The 11,565-nt window shown below is 37.7% G+C and overlaps 1 protein-coding gene across 2 annotated transcripts in view; it reads right to left on the minus strand.

Annotated features, from left to right (window-relative positions):
- Positions 1-8,625, minus strand: part of ablim2 (actin binding LIM protein family, member 2) — a 113,541-nt gene extending 104,916 nt beyond the window's left edge. The window contains exons 1-3 of one of the 2 annotated variants that reach the window (XR_009808539.1): positions 8,494-8,625; positions 8,338-8,396; positions 3,671-3,936 (exon numbers count right to left, since the gene is read on the minus strand). The gene's annotated coding sequence lies outside the window, so the exon portion shown is untranslated. Of the gene's footprint in view, positions 1-3,670; positions 3,940-8,337; positions 8,397-8,493 lie in introns of both variants that reach the window. The other variant, XR_009808540.1, reaches the window with a different exon arrangement.
- Positions 8,626-11,565: the final 2,940 nt, after the last annotated feature.

Consider the following 11,565-nt stretch of genomic DNA (forward strand, 5'->3'; position numbering starts at 1 on the left):
TTTGAAATTATTTTGTTTATTTTATGAAGTATATCTTCATGTTTAGTACACACTACTTAATAAGCAAACTGGTCTAAAATATACGGGGACAAACTGTAGAAAATGGATGGATGGATATACAGTTATTTATTTGGTATTGGTGTTTTCTTTACGTTTAGACTGCAGTCACATTTAAAAAGATCAAATTTCCCATGGATTCGGATTACCTGGCCTAAATATTAAGCGAAAATACCATATTTGAAGAAAAAATATATATAATTGTGTCACTTGAGGGCAACAAACAAATCCGATTTGGTGTGCAGTGTAAACGGAGCCTTAATACTCACATAGACACACATTCTCAGTTTCAGGTAAAGACAGATAATTTATTTTCTCCCAACAGTTACCATGCTGAATTGCAATATCAAGGCTCCATTGATGATGCCTTTTTATTGTTTTCCTATACAGAATTAAGTCAACATACTGTAATTTTCAGACTATAAGGCACACTTAAAATATTTTTCCCCCTCAAAAAACAACAGTGTACCTTATAATCCGGTGCGCCAAATGTAAAAAATAATTTGTTTTTGCTTACCGACCTCGAAGCTGGAGCCTATCTCAGCTGCATTTGGGCGGAAGGCGGCCTACACCCTGGACAAGTTGCCACCTCGTCACAGGGCCAACACAGATAAAAAGACAACATTCACACACTAGGGCCAATTTACTGTTGCCATTCAACCTATCCCCAGGTGCATCTCTTTGGAAGTGGGAGGAAGCCGGAGAAAATTAAAATAAAATTAAAAAATCGGTCTTAGCCTGGGCCCTGGAGAGGGGGTTCAGACTGAGGCCAAGGGAAAAAAAACAACTCATAGCCATTGTACACATCAATGCGATACAATAAAAGCAGCTTCCATGAAATGCTAAGTAATTCACAAACAAAGATGGGGTGGGGGTCACCACTTTGTAAGCAAATAGTCAAACTGTTTTAGAACAACATTTCCCAACGAGCTATTGCAAGGAAATTAGGGATTTTACCATCTACGGTCCGTAAAATCATCAAGAAGTTCAGAGAATCTGGAGAAATCACTGCACGTAAGCGATGATACTACCTCAGGCGGTACTGCATCAAAAACCGACACTGGTGTGTAAAGGATATAACCACATGGGCTCAGGAACACTTCATAAAACCACTGTCAGTAACTACGGTTGGTCGCTACATCTGTAAGTGCAAGTTAAAGCTCTTCTATGCAAAGCCAAACCCATTTATCAACTATATCCTGAATCCCCGCCGGCTTCGCTGGGCCCGAGCTCATCTAAGATGGACTGATGCAAAGTGGAAAAGTGTTCTGTGGTCTGACGAGTCCAGATTTCAAATTATATTTGGACACAGAGGACGTGGTGTCCTCCAGAACAAAGAGGAAAATAACCATTCGGATTGTTATAGGCGCAAAGTTCAAAAGCCAGCATGTGTGATGGTATGGGGGTGTATTAGTGCCCAAGGCATGGGTAACTTACACATCTGTGAAGGCACGATTAATGCTGAAAGGTCCATACAGGTTTTGGAACAACATATGTTGTCATCCAAGCAATGTTATCATGGACGCCTCTGCTTATTTCAGCAAGACAAGTGTTACAACAGCGTGGCTTTGTAAAAAAAAGAGTGTGGGTACTTTCCTGGCCCACCTACAGTCCAGACCTGTCTCCCATCGAAAATGTTTGGCGCATTATGAAGCGTAAAATACGACAGCCGAGACCACGGACTGTTGAACGACTGAAGCTCTACATAAAACAAGAATGGGAAAGAATTCCACTTTCAAAGCTTCAACAATTCGTTTCCTCAGTTCCCAAACGTTTATTGAGTGTTGTTCAAAGAAAAGGTGATGTAACACAGTGGTGAACATGCCCTTTCCCAACTACTTTGGCACGTGTTGCAGCCATGAAATTCTAAGTTAATTATTATTTGCCCAAAAAAATAAAGTTTATGAGTTTGAACATCAAATATCTTGTCTTTGTAGTGCATTCAACTGAATATGGGTTGAAAAGGATTTGTTAATCATTGTATTCCGTTTATATTTACATCTAACACAAATTCCCAAGTCATATGGAAACGGGGTTTATAAAAAACCCCTTTAATGCGTCCTATATATGAACAAAGATCGAAAATAGACCATTTATTGGCAGTGCGCCTTATAAGCCTTCGCGCCCTAGGATAAGAGCAGTGGTTCTCAAACTTTTTTCAGTGATTTACACCCTGTGAACATTTTTTTAATTCAAGTACCTCCTAATTTAGAGCAAAGCATTTTTGGTTGAAAAAAAAAAAGGGAAAGAAGTAAAATACAGCACTATGTCATCAGTTTCTGATTTATTCAATTGTATAACAGTGCACGGTGGTAGAGGGGTTAGTGCGTCTGCCTCACAATACGAAGGTCCTGCAGTCCTGGGTTCAAATCCAGGCTCGGGATCTTTCTGTGTTGAGTTTGCATGTTCTCCCCGTGACTGCGTGGGTTCCCTCCGGGTACTCCGGCTTCCTCCCACCTCCAAAGACATGCACCTGGGGATAGGTTGATTGGCAACACTAAATTGGCCCTAGTGTGTGAATGTGAGTGTGAATGTTGTCTGTCTATCTGTGTTGGCCCTGCGATGAGGTGGCGACTTGTCCAGGGTGTACCCCGCCTTCCGCCCGATTGTAGCTGACATAGGCGCCAGCGCCCCCCGCGACCCCGAAAGGGAATAAGCGGTAGAAAATGGATGGATGGATGGATGCAAAATATTGCTTATTTGTAGTATTATTTCTTGAACCATTTGGAAAAAAAGAGATAAAAATCACTTAAAAACTTGTTGAAAAATAAACAAGTGATTCAATTATAAATAAACATTTCTACACATAGAATTAATCATCAACTTAAAGTGCCTTTTTTGGGGATTGTAATAGAGATCCATCTGGATTCATGAACTTAATTCTAAACATTTCTTCACAAAAAAAGAAATCTTTAACATCAATATTTATGGAACATTTCCACAAAAAATCTAGCTGTCAACACCGAATATTGCATTGTTGCATTTCTTTTCACAGTTTATGAACTTACTTTCATATTTTGTTGAAGTATTATTCAATAAATATATTTATGAAGGATTTTTGAATTGTTGCTATTTGTAGAATATTTTTTTTTAATCTCACGTACCCCTTGGCATACCTTCAAGTACCCCCATGGGTACGAGTACCCCCATTTGGGGTACACTGGTCTAGAAAATACGGTACTCAGGCTTGATCGATCAAACTCAGATATTCTATTCTAGAACCGAAAACCCTGAGTTTCAATTTTGCAGCAAGTCAACTCAAAGTTTAGGATTAGACTCAGAGTTTGTTTTTGGTGTACCTTGAAGCTTTGGGATGAACACCAGGGGTTAAAAGGGCTATTTTCCCATACTCTTGGAACAGCTGGCAAAAAAAAGTAAATATATGCAATAAAATACACAAAACTGTAAATAAATCTAGTAAATTGATTTTTTTTTAGTATTGTAATGACGTAACAAAACAAAAAAAATTAATCCGACTTTCCAAATAAAGTCATGTCATGTTTTGATTTGGGGGACGGGCCAAAACAGGGTCGATGGTCAGGTTTTGGACAGGGTCAGCCATTTTCCTGGCCTGCAATAAGAAGCCTGATGGAAAACAAGAGTCACTTCTTACCAGTGCTGCTCATGCTGTCAGTCTGCAGTCAGTTGTCAGATGATGCTGAAAATAAAGACCTCATGAAGGATGCCAGCAGCTGAGGCCCACATCCTACTGCACACCCCCCCACTTTAGAAAGTATGCCGCTCGGCTGGTAGTCATGGGGAGGGCGGTCCTGGGTGGATGTGACTGATGGGATTTCTGGGGATAATAGTACCCCGTCCTGCTGCAGACACACTGCGGCAACGCCTCTCTCTCAGTAACGCAGGCAGCTTGGGCGTGACCTGCTGGGAAAAAAAAACATGTCAAGTCAGAGAGAGGAAGTGGCATTCGTTTCCTGGTTTGAACTCCAAAATAAAGTCAAAACATTTATCTGATTCTTTAAAAAAGAAAAAATATGAATAGGAAAATACATTTTGTGACTTTTTTTTTATTGTGCAAATGTTATGTGAGGATTTTAAAAGATCCAAAAACTAACAATATATACTTTTTTTTTGTTCTTCTATTGTTCCCTTTGGGGTGAGTTTTTTCTTGCCCTGATGTGGGGTCAGATGTTGTGGTTTGTGCAGTCATTTGAGGCATTTGTGAGTAAGGGCTATATAAATAGACTTTAATTGCTATATATATTTTTTTAATAATAGAAAAAATATATAACTGATTAAACATGTATTATTTCTGAAAATATTCTTCAAATTTCAAATGCAGGATAAAACATTTAAAAATGTAATGTTTTTGATACTAACTGTGCATAAAATAATTATTAAAAAAAATATTAATCAGGAATTTTAACTGTATTCTACATTGTACTAAAGTCATACAGATAAATAATACATACATATGTTGATATATATATATAAATATACATATACTTTATATACCTATATATACAGTACATACATATATATAAATATATATATATATACATATACATATATATACATATATATATCTATACATATATACATAAATATATATATATATGTATATTAAGGGTGTTGGAAAAAATCGATTCGAATACGTTGTGCGATTCAGAATCGATTCTCATTTTTAAAAAATCGATTTAAAAAAAAAAATGTTTTTTTTTTAATCAATCCAACAAAACAATACACAGCAATACCATAACAATGCAATCCAATTCCAAAAACTTAGCTGACCCAGCAACACTCAGAACTGCAATAAACAGAGCAATTGAGAGGAGACACAAACATGACACAAAACAGACCAAAAGTAGTGAAACAAAAATTAATATTATCAACAACAGTATCAATATTAGTTATAATTTCAGCATAGCAGTGATTAAAAATCCCTCATTGACATGATCATTAGACATTTATAAAAAATTTAAAAAAGAACAATAGTGTCACTGTGGCATCGCATCTCATAAGCTTGACAACACACTGTGTCCAATGTTTTCACAAAGATAATATAAGTCATATTTTTGGTTTGTTTAAGAATTAAATCAAATTTACATTATTGCAATCAGTTGATAGAACATTGTCCTTTACAATTATAAAAGCTTTTTAAAAAAAAACTACTACTCTGCTAGCATGTCAGCAGACTGGGGTAGATCCTGCTGAAATCCTATGTATTTAATGAATACAGAATCGTTTCGAATCGGAAAAATATCATTTTTGAATCGAGAATCGAATCGAATCAAAAAAAGCGATATATTATCGAATCGTGACCCCAAGAATCGATATTTAATCGAATCGTGGGACACCCAAAGATTCACAGCCCTAATGTGTATATATATCCATCCATTTTTTACCGCTTATTCCCTTTTGGGGTGGCGGGGGGCGCTGGCGCCTATCTCAGCTACAATCGGGCAGAAGGCGGGGTACACCCTGACAAGTCGCCACCTCATCGCAGGGCCAACACAGATAGACAGACAACATTCACACTCACATTCACACACTAGGGCCAATTTAGTGTTGCCAATCAACCTATCCCCAGGTGCATGTCTTTGGAAGTGGGAGGAAGCCGGAGTACCCGGAGGGAACCCACGCATTCACCGGGAGAACATGCAAACTCCACACAGAAAGATCCCGAGCCTGGATTTGAACCCAGGACTGCAGGACCTTCGTATTGTGAGGCAGACGCACTAACCCCTCTATCACCGTGAAGCCCGTGTATGTATGTATATATATATATATATATATATATATATACATACATGTATACATACATACATGTATACATACATATACAGTATATGTATAATGTTTGCAAAAAATAACAAAGCTTACAATTTTGAACGCTACGTATCTTGTCTTTGCAGTCTATTCAATTAAATATAGGTTGAAAAGGATTTGCAAATCATTGTTCTCTGTTTTTATTTATGATTTACACAACGGGCCAACTGCACTGGTTTTGGGTTTTGTAGAAGATCTGCGTATTTTTAGCGCTAGAATGCGGAACGTCAACGGCATGTCAGTAAACGTTCTGCAGGTGGGGGAATCGAACAAATGGATAAAAAACGGAAAGTGTTCGTCCCTGTGCTGGTGCTGTTCTGCGGCCGTTTTGGATCTAGTGGAGATTCGGTATTAGGATTTTCATTGTAAAATCTGATTAGTCTGATTTTACTCATCATCAACGATCAGTCGAATTAATAGAAGAAAAACAGATTGTGATATGTATTGCGTATACTGCCTGGTCACTAGCTTAAATAATAGAACTTATAAATTAAATAGTCTTACATTAAAGTGAACAAAACAAAGACTTTTTCCACCTCAAAAAAAAGGCAAAACAACAGTGGCACCAAGAGGACATCAAACTTGACTAAATAGATCAGTAAAGGTAATAACAGAGTTTCTGTATGTGAACCAACGAAGAATAATGACCTTTTTCTACTCTTTTGTCGTGATTTGGCCAGTCAGAGACGCGCGATGGCATGGCGAGCTCCGGGTGTGACAGCAGCGCTTCCCAACGAGCCTTAATCACATACCAAATGCAAAAACATCCTCCAAACGCTATACGTTAAAATATTACACGACGAGTTGAGTTTATACCAAAAAGTTCTATTTTGGTTTCATCTGACCACATGACATTCTCCCAATCCTCTGCTGTATCATCCATGTATCCATTTTGGTATAAACTCAACTCATCGTGTTTGGAGGAAGAAGAATACTGAGTTGCATCCCATGAACACCACACCTACTGTGAAGCATGGGGGTGGAAACATCATGCTTTGGGGCATTTTTTCTGCTAAGGGGACAGGACGATTTATCCCTGTTAAGGAAAGAATGAATGGGGCCATGTATCGTGAGATTTTGAGCCAAAACCTCCTTCCATTAGTGAGAGCTTTGAATGATTGACTAAATACTTATTTTCCACCATAATTTACAAATACATTCTTTAAAATTCCTACAATGTGAATTCCTGGATTTTTTTTTTCAAATTCTGGCTCCCACAGTTGAAGTGTACCTGTGATGAAAATTACAGACCTCTGTCATCATTTTAAGTGGGAGAACTTGCACAATCGGTGGCTGACTAAATACTTTTTTGCCCCACTGTATATACAGCGTGTGACTCACCAGTGTAGTTACAGCATAATGAAAACATGTACAAATATGTTTGCACGTGTTAGGAGTATTTAAGTCAAGTTGAAGGAGAAAATAATGACTGGTAGATTGAGTTGTCATCTGTGATTTTGGACATTCCTTTCCTTTGTAATTGTAAGTCGTTTCGCTTTCGTTAATGTGTTTTCGGACATCGTTTTGTCTTTGAGTAATTCTGAGTTGTAAATTTGCATTGCGTAATATTAATTTGTTTCGCCTTTTGTTACTGGTGTAATTCTAAGTTGTTGATTTGCTTTTCGTAATAGTAATTTGCTTTGTCTTTTGTTAACTGTGTTAAGTTGTTTGGCCTTTTGTTCATTTGTTTTCTGTCATTCTAATTTGCTTCAAGGTGTGGAAAAGTGTTTTGCACTCTCAGGCTACTGTAGCCAAAAAAGTTGAAATTGTGTCATCGTCCCAATATCTATATCTTTTTTTGAGTTTTAGTTTATTTCGAACATGCGAGTATACACATTATACATCACAATTTCCAGTTTTCTCGTTTCAACATGTTCGAATAGGAGTAGAAAGAAGCAAAGCTTATTTAATCCTACCCCTTTTCTTTTGAAACAGTTGCTAAAACTTTTGTTCACTTCTTGTTCTCAGTTTATTCACAATATACTCCATAAGTAAGCACAATAAAAATAAATAAATGAATAATATTCGGTGAAGTAAGTTACATTTCATATGGTGAGATGAGTAAAATTATTTTGAAAATGAACGGATGGATGGATTAAATAAATTCAGAATAATGACCATGGTTCTTCTTATTTGTACTTTGTAAACACTTTTAAGATTGAAAAGTTTCTTGAAGTGGATCATATTAGTACTTTGCTTAATCCATTCCATAATTTCATTCCACATACAGATAAACTGAAGGTCTTCAGTGTTGCTGACTGAAGATATAAAGTTTACATTTGCGTACCTATATTTGAATTATTTATAGTTCATTAATTAAAAGAGAAACGATACAGTCAAAAAGGTATTCCAAACAATACCTATTATTTATAAATATTAAAAATGATGCATTACGTAATACAAATAATACTTCCAATACCCCAGTATGCCATGTACTCACTGTTACTTTGTTATATGCCTTTTGCATTGTAATTGCAACATTGATGCTCTTACGTTGAAAGCGCACTTCCTGTTTGGCTGCGAGAGAGGACAGGCCTCTGGGAATTGTAGTCCTAGTACACAAATCATATTGTCATGCGCCATGTTTGGAGTACATCCTTGAATTGACAATTCTTAACTAGCGTGTCTTTTTTTTTTATATATTCTTACTTTTTACCGCACCCAGTAGACCATCGCAATTCACAGTAGAACACTATTGTCACTCCTGTGTAAATAAAGGAGAAAGAAGCGAGAATGGCGCGTTAGGAGGTCGGCTGGCGAGTGAGCGAGCTTTCATTGCGGAAACGGAAGTGACAACTTAGCAGGTCACACGCACAGGAAACGTTTATGGGTTTTTTTTATAAACCTTTATTTATAACGATAAGTATTTACAAAAAAATCATATGAACAATGACAATTAAAAAAAAGTACAAATACTGTAAATACAGCGCCAGGAGACTTTTATATATGACGTCACATCCGTTTTCGTCTTCGCGGCTTAATTCACACTATAATAAACCAGCCTGAGTGTTGCATTTCAATAAGTTGATAAGTTACCTTTGCAACTTCATTATACCATTTGCTAAGTTTTATATTCATAAATGTAAGTTTCTCAATACCCGACATGTTTTTTGTGCCTTTAAGAAAGATTTACAACTCTACATTAAAACACTCTCTACCTCCAACAACCAAAATGTAGCGAAAACTATGATGCTGTGTTCCAAATTTAAGTTATTTACTGAGACTGAGTGATCTTATGGCTTTGCACCTTGTAAATATATATATATATATATATATATATATATATATATATATATATATATATATATATATATATATATATATATATATATATATCATACATGTATCCATTTTGGTATAAACTCAACTCGTCGTGTTTGGAGGAAGAAGAATACTGAGTAGCATCCCAAGAACACCATACCTACTGTGAAGCATGGGGGTGGAAACATCATGCTTTGGGGCTGTTTTTCAGCTAAGGGGACAGGACGATTGATCCGTGTTAAGGAAAGAATGAATGGGGCCATGTATCGTGAGATTTTGAGCCAAAACCTCCTTCCATCAGTGAGAGCTTTGAATGATTGACTAAATACTTATTTTCCACCATAATTTACAAATAAATTCTTTAAAATTCCAACAATGTGAATTCCTGGATTTTTTTTCATATTTTGTCTCTCACAGTTGAAGTGTACCTATGGTGAAAACTACAGACCTCTGTCATTATTTTAAGTACTATGTGTGTGTGTATATATATATATATATATATATATATATATATATATATATATATATATATATATATATTTAGCTGATTTTCCCCACCGCGATCGCCACTACCACATTGAGGCCTGACCTAGTGCTCTGGTCCCCTTCCCACAAAAAGGCCTTCATTGTTGAGCTCACTGTACCCTAGGAGGAATCCATGGAGGAGGCATATGAGAGGAAACATTTGCGGTATTCCGAGCTGGCCGCGGAAGCTAATAATCGTGGCTGGAATACTGAAGTCCGCCCTGTGGAGATTGGGTGCAGAGGCTTTGTGGGAACCTCTACCACAAAACTGCTGAGGGACTTGGGAGTCAGGGGCCAATGCCTGCGTACAGCAATCAAAGCCGCATCTGAAGCAGCCAAAAAGAGCAGCCGGTGGCTCTGGCTGAAGAGGAATGACCCCAATTGGGCCCCCAGCTAGTGCATCAGGAGGTATGCGGTCAGGCAGAACAAAATCTGACTCAGGGAACCGGACGCCCCTGCCATGCATAGTCCCCTGAAATGTCTACCAACAAGGTGACTCTCATGGCTAATTGGACTTGGGTCGCAAGCTCAGGTCTTATCATCATGTAGCTGGCCGCCTCTGGAGAGGGTGTATAGTGTTAAAGGCCGAAACACCCAGTGACCCAGAGGAACACTACTGATGATGCGCACCCATAAATTATTTTATCCTTCAGGTCTTCCATTCACATTCACTGTTCACCTACAAGGCCACCAAGTGTATGTGCTCACAAAAGATGCAAACACCTCATTCTGTTTTTAATTTGTTTTAGGAGTCTTTTTACATGTTTTTAGGAGTATTTTTACGTGTTTTAGGAGTTTTTTACGTGTTTTAGGAGTCTTAATGTGTTTCAGGAGTCTTACTATGTGTTTTAGGAGTCTTGTTATGTGTTTTAGGAGTAATTTACGTTTTAGATGTCACTGTGCATCTCTTCGGAGTCATTTTATGTGTTTTAGAGTCGTTTTTAATGTTTTGGAAGTTGGATGATGTGTTTTTAAATGTTTTACTAGTCATTTTAATGTGTTAAGTCATTTTATGCATTTGTGTTTCGCACAAGAGGTAGAAAATCTCACTCTGTGTTTTCTGGGCGGGGCGGTTTAGCTCGGTTGGTAGAGTGGCCGTGCCAGCAACTTGAGGGTTGCAGGTTCGATTCCCGCTTCCGCCATCCTAGTCAATGCTGTTGTGTCCTTGAGCAAGACACTTTACCCACCTGCTCCCAGTGCCACCCACACTGGTTTAAATGTAACTTGGATATTGGGTTTCACTATGTAAAGCGCTTTGAGTCACTAGAGAAAAGCGCTATATAAATATAATTCACTTCACACACTTCTGGAATATATATATATATATATATATATATATATATATATGTATGTATATATATATATATATATATATATATATATGTATATATATACATATACATATACATATACACATATAGGAGGGGGTCCGGTCCGGTGGCCATGGATGAAGTACTGGCTGTCCAGAGTCGGGACCCAGGATGGACCGCTCGGATGTATATCGACTGGGGACATCTCTGTGCTGATCAGCCTCCGCTTGGGATGGTCTCCTGTTGGCTCCACTACGGACGGGACTCTCGCTGCTCTGTTGGATCCACTTTGGACTGGACTCTCAAGGATTGAACTTTCACAGTATCATCTTAGACCCGCTCGACATTAATTGCTTTCGGTCCCCTGGGGGAGGTTTGCCCACATATGCGGTCCTCTCCAAGGTTCTTATAGTCATCATTGTCACTGTCACCGACGTCCCACTGGGGTGAGTTTTCCTTGCCCTTATGTGGGCTCTACCAAGGATGTCGTTGTGGTTTGTGCTGTGGTTTTTGCAGCCCTTTGAGACACTAGTGATTTAGGGCTATATAAATAAACATTGATTGCTTGATTGATTGATATATATATATATATATATATATATATATATATATATATATATACAGT

This window comes from Nerophis ophidion, linkage group LG10 (genome assembly GCF_033978795.1).
Source record: "Nerophis ophidion isolate RoL-2023_Sa linkage group LG10, RoL_Noph_v1.0, whole genome shotgun sequence".
Lineage (NCBI taxonomy): Eukaryota > Metazoa > Chordata > Actinopteri > Syngnathiformes > Syngnathidae > Nerophis > Nerophis ophidion.